The following is a 15,161-nucleotide window of genomic DNA, read 5'->3' on the forward strand; positions in this document are numbered from 1 at the left end:
ATGCTGGATGACCTTAATCTCGACAATGACGGGACTTGCTTTGAGTCCGTTGCAAAGAAGGTATTTACACCATAGGATCTGAGCATGGAGCCCTCTACCCTCTACCTCAACAACCGAATAGTGGAATTGGAGCAGCAAGTTCATGACCTGGAGGCTTTGAACCAGGTCATGAAGGAGCAAAATTGGCAAAAGCAAGGCGAGGTAGAGCTGCTCGCAGAAGTTAAGAAATAGAAACAACAAGTGAAAGTAGGGAAGTACTGAGCTTCCAAGTGCTACAAACGCCTCAAGAAGGTGACTAATCAGTTGAAAGGAGCCCGAGGTAAAAAGCCAAAGGTAGTGAAAGCAGGGATAAGTATTGAAGTACAGGATTGAGAGCTGGCCACCCATTTTTGAAGATTTTTTGCAAAAGGTAAAATGTTGTGTGAGGACACACAACAGCTTAGGGATGGGAGGATGTTGGTGTCCCAAATTTCTCTATTTTTACCCTATTCCCATAAGCCTTAACCTATGTTTTATCTCTATTTAACCCTCTCATTCCTGCACTAGTCCAAGATAATCATCTATTCCTACATATACTTTGTATTTCATAATTAAGATTTTTAAGTGCTTTATTAATTACTTTACATGGATTTCATACCTTTTGGTATCTCTTGTATCTTATGTTTAAATTTCCTAAAAGTAATTGAAGAACTAAGTGTTAATCATTATTTAGCTTGATTAGTGCAGGCAGATTCCTGCACCACCAACGAGGTTGCTCCATGATCTTCATGATAGTTGAATCCTTCCACGCGGGCGTTTTGATCCACGACTCCTATTTCGGTTGCAGACTATCTGAGGATGGACATTGGCGGCCTATAGTCGTGCTTTATTACAACCATTAGCCGGTTTTGCAATGTTGTTTGTTAGTCCGTTCGACCGAAAGGCTTGAATAGGAAATGACTGTAGTTAGCAAAATATGGCTAAGGTCGAGAGACTATAAATAATGTAGACCGTAGGTAGAGCCAAGCTAGCGATATTTGAGTTGTAATTTTATTTACTTTGTAATTTTGCATCGCCCTCGGTTCTGGGCTGGACTCGCATTATCATGTATATTTGCTGATCAAGTTAATACAAGGAACGCGCCATGTTTTCTTCATGCTATGTTTAATTTTTATTTCATGTGTGATTAAGTGCTGAATCGTTTCGTTTCCTAAACGGGAAACGAGCTGGTTGGCTAGGGCCCAACCAACCCAGCTCGTTTACCCTTGTGCTTTCACCATTTAAAAAGTTGTGTGAACATTTATTCATTTGCAGTTGTGTGGCTTGGATTGCTCTTATGTTTATTTCAGAAGTTCTGAGTTAAATTCATTTCATAGTCAAGCATGAATGGATCCGTAGTTTGGAAGTTTAATTAAGTTTATTTCTTTCTTGCAATTTCTTTCCTGCAAATGCTTTCTTGCAATTTCTTTCCTGCAATTTTTGTCTTAGTTTGCTTCCGCTCGGGTCATGCAGGAAGATTCTTCCTGTACCAGTGCATGTAGTTTCCTGCACTCTGGTTTATTCATTTACTTTACAACAAGTGTTACGTTCCTTTTCCTGCTTATAATTTCATTTATTCCTGCAAGAAAACATATTGTTAATTCAAGTAATCATTCTCAATGTTAAGAGTTATACTTTTGAAGGATCTAAGAATGTTTACATGAATTAAGGAAGGACGTTATTACAAACACCATACTTTATACTTGCATTTTATGACTTAAGAAAAAGGAACAGAAACATTATAAGTGAATTGCCGAAAGTTAGTTGATGCATGCAAATTACTTTGACTGCTGCTTGATTATTCCAAATTGTTTTTGCTTTATGAAGTTTACTTTCATTGCAAAGTTCAGTTAATTAAAGCATTCTTTTTCACGTGTAATTTATCTCAGAATCTAGCTTGCAATTGCAATTCTTTTCAACACATCTTTTAATTCTTTCGAAAGTAAATTGGAAACTTTGGTGAAGGAAGCTCTGTCTCGGTGCAAGGGCTGGTCTCTTGTCACAGGAATAGAGTGCTCTAAGCCTTGAGGCTTAGAGCACCTCCATAAAGACATAAGTCTTCAGTAAAGAAGGTAAAATATACTTTTTTCACATAAGTATTGTACCTGCAATAGTGTAAGAAGATTGCAATAGTACAAGAACATGTTGCTTCGTGTAAAAGAAAGATCAATTGGGAAACAGATCTTTGCAAGGGCCCACTTGTTAAACGGTTAGCCATCTATACTGAAGATAAACATAGTATTTCATTTCAGCATTTAATATTTCTTCCAGTTGTGTGAAAGTTCCTTTACTTGATTTCCTCACAAATTATTCTTTTACATTCCAGCACTAGAATTGCTTTGGTGTCAATTGTCTTTAAGATTGTTTTTTGTCTGATTCTACAACATTTAATTTAAGAAGTAGGATTAGGAATAGGAAAAGTTCATACCACTTCTAGCATTGCCTGTGCTTCATCTCTAAGTTTATGAAACCCCTAGCTTGACAATTAAGTGTTGAGGAGTTTGCTTAAGTGCAATTCCTACACCCAACATATGCTTCAACAAAACAAGAAAAAAAATTGATAATAAGAAGATACATGACAAATTTTATGAAGCAACAACATGCCTTGAAGGCACAACATTGGTTGCAGAATAGTATTGTTGGAACCATTTTAAGGGAGGATGTGAATATTGCAAATTGATTATTCACAATGGAAGCATGAAAACTATGGTAGCTATAAAAATGGTTCAAAAATTGAATTTAGTGAGTAGTGATTCAAAAGCATCCATGACCATATAAATTGTTTTGGTTTAAAAAATACTATGACATTATGGTTACAAATCCATGTAGGGTAGCATTTAACCTAGGAGAGCATCATGATGGAGTGTTGTATGTTGTTATACCCATGACCACTTGTGATTTGTAATTGGGAAGACCATGGTAGTATGAACAAGTGAGTTACATGTAGGGTGACATTTAACATAGGATATCACAATGATGGAGTGTTGTGTATTGCTATACCCATGAAAACATGTCATTTGTAATTGGAAAATCCATGGTAGTATGAAGAAGTGAGGTACATGAGGGAAGAAAGAATACCCACATTATTTAAAAAAAGAGAACAAATTTTATTTGTTTCCCCTTAAAGAAGAAGAAACAATGGAAATGTTTTTGTTGGCTAATTTGATTTTAAGGGTGGTCTAAGATTTGAAATGTTATTCCTTGTTATCAAACAACACCTTCATAAGTGAATTCAGTCTTATAGACCCATCCATACTTGACAATATTATTTCCATGTAGTTGAGGAACTAAAGTCCATGCATGATTGTTCAAAAGAGAATCAACCTAAAATTTCATATCCTATTCTCAATTAGGTTGCCATTATGCATCTGCAAAGGACTCTTAGAACACAAGATTCATGAACACAAGTCATCAACGTAAGAATATCATGATGCTCGTGGATTCGTGTCATTTGGTGGATGGAAATATCAATGACATCTAATCCAATGGATTTAATAGTTTTAACATCTCGTTGAGGTAAACACAATGTTAATGAACAAGATGAGAATAAAAAATCTAAGCAACAGAGAGTATTGATTCAGTTAAGATGACTGACCAATAGTGGACTCAAGAATGCAGATGACAGAGTAGTGAAAATATGAGAAAAAGGTATAATCAAACCAAAGTCATTAGCAATGTCAAATGTATCATTGATCATTATTCTAGAAAAGAATTTAAACAACATAATCCCATAAGCCTCCTCATGAAAGATGACATTTCTCTTGATAATGATTTACTACTTGACAAGATCAAACAACTAACATGCTTTTGACTCATCAAAATAACCCATCATTATGTAAGCACAACTCTTTACATCCGATTTTTTCTACAATCATTAGGAATATATGCCCAAGTGATGCATCCAAAAACTTTGAGGTGATCATCAAAAGGTTTCCTCCCATACCAACATTTGATTGGAGTCATAGAATTGACAACTTTAGTCGAAACACAATTTAAAAAGTAGTTGGCATAGTAAAATTCTTAAGCCCAAAACTTCGTTGGTAATTCCTTTGCTTTCATAAGACAAGGAGCCCTTTCAACTAGGGTGTGATTCTTTTGTTTTGCTATACCATTCTATTGGGGAGTATGAGGGACTAACCACTACTAAGATATTCCCAATTGACTAAGGTAATCTTCAAAAGGTTGATTCATGTATTCTCCACGATTATATGATTCCATGCATTTAATAGAGTGATTAAATTGCTTTTCAACCAAGGCTAGAAATTCCTTGAATCTTTGGAATACATGGCTCTTATTTCTCAAGAAATATATCCAAGTAAATCTTGAAAAATTATTAATAAATGTTAGAATATACTCGACACCAACCAATGAAGGCTTATTTATGCAACAAAGATCACTATGAAGAAACTATAGTGGTTTCTATGTATGCCATGCATTCCTAAAATCGAAGGGTCCCTGATGATGCTTTCCCAGTACACATATTTCATAAAATCCATCATGTGGAAGTATCTTTTGTAGGACAACAACCATAGTTTAAGATGCCATAGCTTGAATTCTCCTAAATTTCATGTTCGATAATGCCAGAGCTGACTTCATTCAGTTGTTTGTGCCACAAGAGTAGTCTATTCAGGCTTGGGTCAAGACAGATAATGGAACTTATACAAACCATTAGTCAATTTGAGAATACCTTCAGTGACAATTGACTGATCTTTCTTTACATCTTTGAAAATTAATTGATCCTACCAAAACTCAACAATTTTTCCATTTTGTGCAATTGTGAAAATAGCAATATGTTTACGCTCAAACTAGGCATATGATAGACTTTCAAGATTCTACCATGTTGACAAGGGACATCACCATGACCAACAATGTTAAGAGAAAAATCATTTTCCATGTAAATATTTTGATTAACAACCATATCCAAGGAGGAAGACAAAGAAGCATCCTTTTCCATATGGTGCGTACAACAAAAATTGATAATCCATTCATTTTGTGTGGTATGAGCAATCAAAAATTGTGTTCCAAATGATAAAGTAAAGTTGTTGGTGGATTGATTAGTCAATCATACAATTTTAAGCGATTTGAATCAATGCTCCAATTCATGTCTCTTCTTGAAACAAGTTTTATCCACATGTCCAACATTCCCATAGTAGGTACATGTCTTCTTCTGATGATTCTTTCTAGTTGATTCCATGCTGATTCAATCCCATTGTTTTTTTGATATCTAGGATCAAGATACTCTTGTCGAGTTTGACTTTCCTTTTATGCCAGCTTGCTCTTCCATATGAGAAAATGGACATTGTGCTTACTACCAAGCTTCCCTTCATCAAAGAAATATTTGTTGGTCCTTGATCAAAAAATCTAAAAAGATATCAAATGTATTATCCTTACCATCTTCCTTACACGATATCAAGTTGGTGTGAAACAAGGAACATAACACATCATAAGGTATCCATAGATTCATGAAGGCCACTTGTATGAGTTGTTCATATTTTTTGGATAGTTCTTTTTGCCGTCACCCAATTTCAACTGTAGCACTTTGATGTGAGAAAAATTCTCAATTATTTCGAAGGAATGAGGATGAAGAGAGATCAACTCCTTTTCTAACTACATGACCTGAATTTCATCTATTTTTTCAAACAAAAACCTTAACTTCTTCTACACTTCATGAGGTGATCAATCCCACTCATACGAAATGAATTTCTTGAGCAATATAAGTAGTGATGACCCAAACAACCTCATCCTTCTTTATGCCAATGATAACTTTGGATTTGGACCAATAACTTTCGTATATTACCAGAGCACTTTTCTCTTTAGGAGGGTTTCCATATTTGGTGCCCAAAGAGAATAATTTGGCTCATTTAAAACAACATGATCATTTTTGGATGTCATCTTCAATTTTTTTGATAGATCTAATCTTTCTTAAAAAAATGGTTCCATGCAACAAATCGATCGATCCAAATTTAATCATGAAAAGATCTGACTCAACATAATTTGAAAAAAAATAGGATTAGACCTTAAACCATCTACTCTAATACCATAGTGGGGCATCCTCTGATGTCTAGGAACTAAGAATAGAGAACAAATAATAAAATCTAATCAGAGATTAGACATAATAACACTCCAAGATGATGGGTGGTGTCTATATACATTGTTATATCATTGAAGCACAACACATTATGATCCAAACATTATAATGAAAAATATTACATGATCACACAATTCACATTGTTACCATAATACATATTCGACCCATTGGGTCCTTATTTATAGGTAAAAAATCTAACCAATCTCCTTGAATTATGGTAGATTTGGTCCAGTGCTTCCTTGTTTCTCCTATTGTGTCACTTTTGTGTATTCTTCAATCCTACCCCAAGTTGTTCTTATAGTGAGATTGTTGGAGCGGGGCATTGGAGGGGTGGAGTGGGAGTAGATTAGGATATTTAGACATTTACTAGTTAAGATCAACTTGGTCTAAGTATCTTTAGGCAAAGTATGCCTTTTTATTGTTCATTTCTAATTACCTAATCCAATGGTCACAATTATTTTAAGACATAAAATTATCTAATGGTTAATTTTCTCCTCAATACTAACAACTATTGATCCATAACTTAGCACTCAATTTATCCATTGTCTATATTTAAAGTGCATGTACAATCATTTATTGATGATCAATTGTGAGAGATTTATATGTAAATTATTTTCTTATGCATTCATATATGCTTCAAATGGCCACATTGATTAGGACCATAGATTGTTTCCCTCTTTGAGATTTTTAACCATGTAATACACCGATATACTAATATTTGATCTATTTTTGTGAGTAGTTTCATTTAGGTGTTGAATCTATGTGTGTATATAAAGCAATATGATGAAAATAAGTATCATGCATGAACGACATTAAACTGGCACATAGAACTAAGAGCAACAACGAAGAAGAAAAAGGGATAATGCCAAAAGATGAATATTCAAGGAGTTCAATAGTTGGAGAAAGTAGTAGGAAGATAACTAAGCAAATTCAATAGAATATAAAAGAGATTTCAACAAAGAAAAAAGAGGTGAGTTTTAGTTCTAGAGAGCTCCTAAGATATTGTAATGTTGTGTTATATGAACAATGATCTTATTTATCCATGTCTATGATTGTTCATATGGTTGCTAAATGATTGTGTGTGATTGCTACTATTAGTCCATGTTGATGTCTTCTATGTGACCACTAATTTTTAGTTTCCTATCCATATGAGTCATTGAATTTGGGACACCATGATTAGTTTCACCAATTGGTATCAGTGCGGATTTGAGCTCTAGAAGATAGAGAACTAAGCTAAAAGATTGTGTTAAGAAATACACAAAAGCCATGTGAGTGAAGAATTGGCACAAAGAGATGGAAGACCAATAGTAAACCAAGAATTATAGGAGTTAAGTAGAAAGATATAGCACTTGAAAAATATTTGGGGAAGCAAATATAGAGAAAGGAGTGAATTAAAATTAAAATAATAAAAAGAGGAAGTGGAAGTAGAAAAAGGAGATGCTTTCGTGTATATTGTGAAGTTGAAGAAGAGTAATAAATTTTAAAAACATGAAGAACAAATATAGAGAAAGGAGTGAATTAAAATTAAAATAAGAAAAAGAGGAAGTGGAAGTGTAAAAAGGAGATGTTGTGGTGTATAGTGTGAAGTTTGAAGAAGAGTAAGAAATTTGAAAAACATGAAGTTTCCTAATAGGGTGAATTTTGAAGGAAAGTTAGTTAATAGATTGGCTCAATAATATGAAGGTATTTTAAAATAGAAATATGGAAGATCCTTAAAGGGTGAAATCTGAAAGTACCTAAATGAAAGTGCACATTTCCATTTGGTGGAATTAGGTATAGAGTGAGAAAGTTCAAAAAAACCAGGGAAATATTCAAAGATGGTCTGCATGATGTTGTCAAAACTAAGATTTTTTTCTCTATGGACTAATAATATAGTATATGTTCTAATAGTTATAGAATTTGAAATAAAATGAACAAAGTCAAAATGAATATTCATTAATTTTACAAATTGTGAATTTGAGAAAAACACAAAGAGGATAAAGACTAGCAAGTTTCAAGTCTGTGAATAGACTATGATTTTTTCATTCAAGCCAAGATTAGTTTACATAAAATACATTTAGTAGAAGATACAAACTAGTTGGTAGTGAAATTAGAAGAGAAATTAACACAAGTACAAAATGAAAAAGTTTTGGAAGAGAAAGAGAAACGTGTAGGGGGAACAACTCCAGAAATGGAAAATTCAAAAGAAGAAAATACAAGATTCCAAAGAAGAGCATCCATACTACAACAAAGGCAAAGGCCAATTTTTTTCAAAGGTAGATGCATATGATATTGTTGATATAAACAACCAATGATCCAGATTGGATCATCATATAATTTTTCATTTATATTTATAATTTTTGGGTATAAATTGGAGGAATCAACTTAGAGGACCATTTTAGCAATAGGTCCAAGTTTGGTAAATTGGAATCAAAAAACATGTGAAATCTTATGCGGCCATTTTGAGGCATCAAACCATACCCTTTTTTGGTCCAAAAAATTTATAGCACTAAGATACAATATTCTACACATTGAGATTTTTCCAACGGTGCAAGAATCAACTTAATAAGAAATTAGATGCAAAAATTCACTTGCAAATTGATCTACCTGGTTGTCCACCATGATACAAGTGGATGCCATATCAACCCCCCACTTCTCACATGTGTGGGGCTAGCCACCTCTAGAATTTCTAGAAGATTTTAGAAGGTCCAATGCACATGGAGATACTTCAAATAAGAAAAAGTAGATTTATGCTTCAACAAACAAGGAAATTTTTTGATGATAAGAAGAAATATGATAACATCTATGAAGCAACAACATGCCCCATAAGTAGAGCATTTGGAACCATTTTTAAAAAAAGATACAAGTATTGCAAATTGATTATTGGGAATAAAAACACATAGCTATAGAAATAGCTCATAAATTAAATGTAGCGTGTCAAAAATATCCACAATCATATAATTTGTTACGGTTTCAAAAAAATATTAAGTTAAGGCTACAGATCCATATAAAATAGCATTTAATATAAAACAATATAGACAATATCAAAATAGAGCGTTATGTGTTATTATATTTGTTATTTATAATTAGGAAGACAATGGTGATATAAAAACGTGAGTTACAATTAAAAAAAGAAAGAATCAAAGAATCATCATAGAGTGTTGTGTGCTATTATACTGATGAAATGTTTTTGGAAAATCCATGGTAATACACGAGAGTGAAGTATATTGACGAGAACATCTACAGATTTAAAAAATGATAAGAAATTTTAGTGCTTTAAAAAATAGCAAAAATCTTTTTGTTGGCAAATTTGATTTAAAGGGTGGTAAGCCAGGGATCGTGTTCGAACAGCTTTTTGGAAAATACAACTTTACATTGAAACTTACTTCCTTTTCCTACTAAACTTCTATATGATAAAAAGTTAAAACAGTAAATATGCATCTTCCTTATTCCTTCGTCTATATATTTTGTTTATCTTTTTTTTCCCAGTAAGAAAAAAACACTGTTTTTATATATGATAAAAAACAGTATATATATTAGTAATTTACAGAGCATATATGTTTTTTCCCATTTTTGTTCTGTTCAGTATCAGTCCATACATTTATACCAACTGTATCTAGACATTTCTAATATAACTTCCCATGTACTGAGAGGAAATTAAAACATAAAAAACCTGTAACATTTTTAAATGTCCCATTTTCATCAAAAACCTATTCAATCCATCTATCATCTCATAATATAAACTATGCAAATACAAAAGCAAAAAAATACCAGCCTCAAAACCGCCTCATAGAGAAAATAAAAAATAAAAACCAAATTTCAGTTGATAAAATCCCATCCACGATGGAATGCTATCCCTGAAGTGGAAGGATCCCAGCCTCCATTATGTTGTCACCGAACTTAATTTCAATATGCATCCCGTCCACTGCATCCAGTAACCCCATTTTTGACATGTTGTCCGCATTTTCGTTAAAATCCCATCCAATGTGCTCAATTGTTGAGTCTCTGAGAAATTCCCAAATGACCTCAATCTGTCTAATCCATCCATATAGCATTGGTTGATTTATTTTTGGGCTGCCCCTCCATAGTCCATAATAGTTTGAGAGTATTTGATAAGCTCATAAAACCTGCACGTGTCCAAATTTCTTTATTCTGAAAATGTGAAGCCACTTTTACTGGAATTGTGTCACAACTAAATCCCACTGAAAGAAATCTGATTCTATTGATTTGAAGATATAAAAATGGCATCTTCTAAGGAAGAAAAGGATTTTAATATACTATCAGGCCCACCGATATTTCATCCGGCCTATTAGCTCAGTTGGTTAGAGCGTCGTGCTAATAACGCGAAGGTCGCAGGTTCGAAACCTGCATAGGCCATTACTAAATTTTTTTTTTAAATTTTCTTTTATTCTGTTTTTCGAAACAGAGAATACATAAATTAGAATTTAAAGACTTCGACGCAGGTTCGAAACCTGCATGTGCCATTATTTAAATTCATTTTAACTTTCATTCTGTTTTTGGAAACAGAGAATACAAAATTACAATTTAAAGACTTCGACGCAGGTTTGAAACCTGCATATGCCATTATTTAAATTCATTCTGAAATTTTCTTTCATTATGTTTTTCAAAACAGAGAATACATAAAATTACAATTTAAAGACTTCGCGCAATACCATAAAAGAAATTTTCTTTTATTCTGTTTTTCGAAACAGAGAATACATAAATTAGAATTTAAAGACTTCGACGCAGGTTCGAAACCTGCATGTGCCATTATTTAAATTCATTTTAACTTTCATTCTGTTTTTGGAAACAGAGAATACAAAATTACAATTTAAAGACTTCGACGCAGGTTTGAAACCTGCATATGCCATTATTTAAATTCATTCTGAAATTTTCTTTCATTATGTTTTTCAAAACAGAGAATACATAAAATTACAATTTAAAGACTTCGCGCAATACCATAAAAGAAATTTAAAGTCAGATGCTGGTATTCATTCTGTTTTTCAAGACAGAGAATACATAAAGTTACAATTTAAAGACTTCGACGCAATATCATAAAGAAATTTAAAGGCAGACGTTGGTACTTTTGATGTTGAATGTTGACATCTCCCACATTTTTTATTGGTTAATTTTCCGTTTTGAGTTAGGATAGGATCAATGAACTTTAGCAGTCAAATCGAGGTGGACTTGTCGCCGGTCTTACAAAGTTCTCATAGACCAATTTCAATTTGATATTTGGATATTTTGCTTTGAGAAAGGATGTACATATTACTAAATTTAAAAATATTTGAGATTAAGTTGCTGGTAGATGAAGTTTATTGACTCTCAACTTTCATGCTACAGGGAAAATCTGTATTAATCAAAAGTATTGTTTTACACTCCCAAAACAAAAACCTGTGTAGAACACATTTTTTTTTGTAGGAATTTCCATCACTTACTGTTTGATCTTGTTGGCTAGTACAGAAATACTTTTGAAATCATACTTACAGTTATCAACTAATCTAATGGCTGCATCCATAATTATGGATCCCAGGACATCAATGCTATTCAAGTCCGAATGAATGCAATGGCTAAAGCTTTTGTGATTACACTCGGAAGGTGGAAGAGTGTTGAGTCTTTTTATGCAAATCACAGAAAGATGGCACCAAAGGATTTTATTGCTATAATAGGTTATTCTTCACATCTTTTTCCTCGCACACCTTTCTTAACAACCAGGGTTCTAGGCAAAGTTTATTTTTTACCATAGATTTAGGAGCTAGAATGTTATGATTGTAAGTTTAATAATGATTCTATAATGCGGAATAAACACTTTAAAAGAATCGAAAACTTGAATACCCAAGAAATCATACCTCTGACCATTGATACTTTCTGTTGTGCTTCCGCTGTAGTGCCTTCCCTAAATGTCTCAAAATAATCATAGTCCAACACGAAAACATCCAAATACACTCGACAGAAGCTTCAAATCATCAAAATAAAAGCACTCCCAGCAACAAAACTCCGTAATTTGTTCAATTACAAGACTAGAAATATTAATCCAGGATCTTGTGTAGCATAATAAAGTGAGGGCTCATATGTGCCACATTTGGAATTTTCTCGCACAACGTTTGGGGAAAGACGAACATAGGAATTTTTTGTGCAGTGATAGAATAAATATCCTACAAGCTGCACTGTAATTTAGGCGAGAAATGGAATAAAATATACATTTGTTTGTTTACGATGGAGTTACCAGATGAGCGTTCCATCCTCCACTATAAGAAACCCAGCCCAAAAGATTTGAAAAAAACAAATTCCACAGGCGCCAAGTTTATCTTGCGTAGTACTACTTCTTGCTAGAGCACCGCTACTGCTTCTTCTTCTTCTTTCACCCTCATCCGCGTGGCACTTCCAAGCTCTGCTCACTCTAATTTGATGGCGTAACGCTAAAGGGGATTGAATGAGTGAGCTTGGGGACGAAACAGAAGTATTTATAACCAAGCTTCCATCAAGCTTTAGTTGGCTATGTGTCAAGTGTTCCACAAAACATGGTAGAGAACTGCAGTGGGAGTAATGAACCACTCTAGGAGCTCCCAACAAGAATTTAATCAACATCAGTTGGTTTCCATAATTATTGGAAACAGCGGGAGATGGTGACCGAATCATCAGCGGCCGTTGTGGGAGCTAACATTCTCCCACTTGGTCCATACTTCCAATCTTAATGTCTCATCTTAAAACCCATTGAAAATCTGTATTAAGTAATAGATACATGAATCATGGCGATAAGTCCTCTAATGACGAGTATTATCTTCCATGTATTACTATGTATTTATTTCTATTATAATTTATGTGGCAACAATTTCTTAATGAATAAACTTTATGTTTATTCTTGGTCCTACACAGATGAATTCTCTCAAATCAAATTAAGGTGCACACAAATATGAGAAAAACATCACAATAATTAAGAATTTCATTAAAATAACATTGTCCATACAATGAGAAACTACATAATGGAACCAAATCCCATATTCATTACATGATCCTTGAATTTAAACGGTGGCATGCCCTTAGTCAAAGGATCAACGATCATCAACTCAGTGCTGACGTGCTCAATGACTACTTTCTTTTATTTAACACTTTCCCTTATAGCTAAATACTCAATGTCGATGTGTTTATTTCGACTCCCACTTTTGTTGTTTTTAGCCATAAAAACAACAGCTGAATTGTCGCAATACATTCTCAATGGCTTAGAGATAGAATCCATAATTCTAAGCCCAAAAATGAAACTCTTAAGCCATACACCATGTAAAGTAGCCTCAAAATAGGAGACGAACTCGGCTTCCATAGTGGAAGTGGAAATCAAGGTCTGCTTGGCACTCCTCCATGATACAGCTCCACCAGCCATCATAAAAATGTATCCTGATGTTGATTTGCGTGAATCAACACATCCAGCAAAGTTAGAATCTGAGTAGCCAATTACTTCCAAATTGTCCATTCGTCTATACATAAGCATGTAGTTTTTGGTTCCTTGAAGGTACCTCATTACTTTCTTTGCAGCTCTCCAGTGGTCTAAACCTGGATCACTCTGATATCGTCCCAACATTCCCACAACAAATGCAATGTCAGGTCTTGTGCAGACTTGAGCATACATTAGGCTTCCGACAGCAGAAGCATATGGAATGTTCTTCATTTGTTCCCTTTCAAAGTCGTTCTTTGGGCATTGGTTCAAATTGAACCTATCACCCTTCACAATGGGAGCTACACTTGGTGAACAATCCTTCATCCAAATCTCTCTAAAATTTTATTAATATAGGTTTCCTGTGACAGACCCAAGATGCCTCGAAATCTATCTCTATGGATCTTAATGCCAATGACATAAGATGCCTCACCCATATCCTTCATATCGAAATTTTTAGAGAGGAATTGTTTCACCTCATGCAGCAAACCCTTATCATTGGTTGCTAGCAAAATGTCATCCACATATAAAACAAGAAAACAGATTTTACTCCCACTGACTTTCAGGTATATACATTGATCCATAATGTTTTCTACAAAATCGAATGAAGAAATTACATTATGGAATTTCAAATACCATTGGCGGGATGTTTTTTTTAAACTGTATAATGATTTCTTGAGCTTGAAAACCAATTGCTTACCATCACTAGAGGGGAATCCTTCAGGTTGTTTCATGTAAACCTCCTCCTCTAGATCTCCATTGAGAAATGTCATTTTCACATCCATTTGTTGCAACTCCAAGTCAAAATGGGCTACTAATGCCATAATAACGCGCAAGGAATCTTTCTTAGATACAGGAGAGAAAGTCTCCGTGTAATCGATTCCTTCTTTCTGAGTGAATCCCTTAGCAACAAGTCTTGCCTTGTATCTCTCAATGTTTCCCAATGAGTCTTTCTTTGTCTTAAAGACCCATTTACATCCAATGGCTTTTGCACCATTAGGCAACTCAACAAGATCCTAGACTTCGTTACTCTTTATAGAATTCTTCTCTTCCTTCATGGCATCGTACCATAATTCTAATTCTTTGCAACTCATGGCTTGTGAAAATGACTCGGGATCATTTTCGGCTCCAATGTTGTAGTCAGATTCTTGCAGATACACAACATAATCATCAGGGATTGCTGATCTCTTTGGTCTAATAGATTTTCTTAATGGTGTACCATCATCTTCCTGAGAAGTATGTGGTTCAACTCGTTGTTCAAAAGTTCTTGGCAACTCTTGAACTACCTGATCTACTGGAATGTCGTCAACAGCTTGTGGAACTTCAACAATTGGTTTTTCAACACCAGTTTGTACTTGAGGGGTGCTGTGAACAATAATCAATCTATCACTTGAGGTGGAAGGTTGAGATTCTGAATGATCCTTCTCAAAAACTATGTTCTTGGTTTGATCGCTCCCACTGATCAAGTCATTTTCAAGAAACTTTGCATTTCTTGATTCCACAATCCTAGTGCTGTGAGATGGACAATAAAATCTGTAACCTTTAGACCTTTTAGCATATCCAATAAAATACCCACTAATGGTCCTTGGGTCCAACTTCTTCTCTTGTGGATTGTATATTCTTACTTCAGACGAACATCCCCAAATG

The 15,161-nt window shown here is 34.2% G+C and overlaps 1 non-coding gene across 1 annotated transcript; it reads left to right on the forward strand.

Annotated features, from left to right (window-relative positions):
* Nucleotides 1-10,388: 10,388 nt before the first annotated feature.
* TRNAI-AAU (transfer RNA isoleucine (anticodon AAU)) lies at nt 10,389-10,462 on the forward strand. The gene has a single exon. It is a non-coding gene; the product is annotated as a tRNA-Ile (tRNA).
* The last annotated feature ends 4,699 nt before the right edge of the window (nt 10,463-15,161 follow it).

This window comes from Pinus tabuliformis, chromosome 4_1 (assembly GCF_031772625.1).
Source record: "Pinus tabuliformis cultivar Carrire ecotype Pingquan chromosome 4_1, CPIR1, whole genome shotgun sequence".
NCBI lineage: Eukaryota > Viridiplantae > Streptophyta > Pinopsida > Pinales > Pinaceae > Pinus > Pinus tabuliformis.